Here is a 1,606-nt window from a genome sequence, read left to right on the forward strand (position 1 = left end):
TCTTTTTCAGGTTCCACTTCGTTATTGTTCTCTTTAGTCTTAGCAGTTTGGTCATCAGTTGACGTCTTTTGGGTTTCATTTGGCTCTTGTTGTGACATGGGTATGTTTTGAGTTCTAGGATCAATAGGTCCATCGTAATTCGTTCCACTTCGTAGTGTTATTGCGTTCGCATGTCCTTTAGGATTAGGTTGTGGTTGAGCAGGAAACGTGCCAGCAGGGGCAGCAGTAGGTGCTTGTTGTTGGGCTACTTGTGAGATTTGAGTTTCTAGCATTTTGTTATGAGTAGCTAAAGCATCTACTTTGTTCGATAGTTGTTTTAGTTGCTCGCTGTTGTGGATGTTTTGGTTCAGGAAGTCTTTATTGGTTTGTTGTTGGGAAGCTATGAAGTTCTCCATCATGATTTCTAGATTCGACTTCTTAGGGGTATTTTGAGCAGCTACAGGCGCTTTTTGGTAGCCAGGTGGTACAACAGGTGCTTGTCCAGGTGCGTACAACGCATTGTTGTTCTTATAAGAAAAGTTCGGGTGGTTTTTCCATCCAGGGTTGTACGTGTTAGAATAAGGGTTTCCTTGAGCATAGTTTACTTGATCAGATGGGACTCCAGTCAAGAGTTGACATTCGGCAACTACATGTCCAGTCAATCCACAAATCTCGCAGTTAGGTGTTACAGCAGCAGCGGTGGCTGAAGGAGTGATGGTTAAGTTCTCGATCTTTTGAGTTAAAACGTCTACTTTAGCGTTAACGCGGTCTATACCACTTACTTCGTACATTCCTCCTTTGGTTTGGGTTTTCTCTAGAGCAGCTCGTTCTCCACCCCATTGGTAATGGTTTTGTGCCATGTTCTCTATGAGTTTGTATGCTTCATCGTGGGGTTTGTCCATTAATGCTTCGCCAGCAGCGGCATCTATAGTCATTTTAGTGTTATATAAGAGACCACCATAGAAAGTATGGATGATCAGCCATGGTTCGAGTCCATGATGAGGGCATATTCTAAGCATGTCCTTGTAACGTTCCCAAGCTTCGAAGAGTGATTCGTTATCTTTCTGGGTAAATCCGTTGATTTGACCTCTAAGCATAGCAGTTTTGCTAGGCAGAAAGTATCTCGCTAAGAATACTCTCTTCAATTCGTCCCATGTAGTTATGGAATTGGAAGGAAGGGATTGAAGCCACGCTCTAGCTCTATCTCTCAAGGAGAAAGGAAAGAGACGTAATCGAATAGCTTCGGGACTAACGTTGTTAGCTTTGACAGTGTCGGCGTATTGCACGAACACAAATAAATGGAGGTTAGGGTCGTCTACAGGGCTTCCAGAGAATTGATTCTGTTGAACAGCTTGGACCAGCGAAGGTTTCAGTTCGAAATTGTTTGCCTCAATCGCAGGTGGTGCGATACTTGAATGCGGTTCAGCGCGCGAAGGAGCGGCATAGTCTCTAAGAGGACGAATAGAAGCCATCTCTAACTTCGGGATAATTTGATTGATTTGATCAGTAAAAGTCAATTCCTGATTAATAGGAATTGGTGCTACTTCGGGAAGATTGCGAGCTCGACGTTTGACGTTAATGAAACGTTCGATCTCGTTAATTCGTTGTATTAAATCTCCTCCTTGTG

The 1,606-nt window shown here is 43.3% G+C and overlaps 1 non-coding gene across 1 annotated transcript; it reads left to right on the top strand.

Annotated features, from left to right (window-relative positions):
- The first annotated feature begins 969 nt into the window (after positions 1-969).
- LOC131635026 (small nucleolar RNA R71) lies at positions 970-1,076 on the top strand. Its single transcript, XR_009293703.1, has one exon. It is a non-coding gene; the product is annotated as a small nucleolar RNA R71 (small nucleolar RNA).
- The last annotated feature ends 530 nt before the right edge of the window (positions 1,077-1,606 follow it).

Source organism: Vicia villosa, unplaced genomic scaffold, assembly GCF_029867415.1.
Source record: "Vicia villosa cultivar HV-30 ecotype Madison, WI unplaced genomic scaffold, Vvil1.0 ctg.001409F_1_1, whole genome shotgun sequence".
Taxonomy (NCBI): Eukaryota; Viridiplantae; Streptophyta; class Magnoliopsida; order Fabales; family Fabaceae; genus Vicia; species Vicia villosa.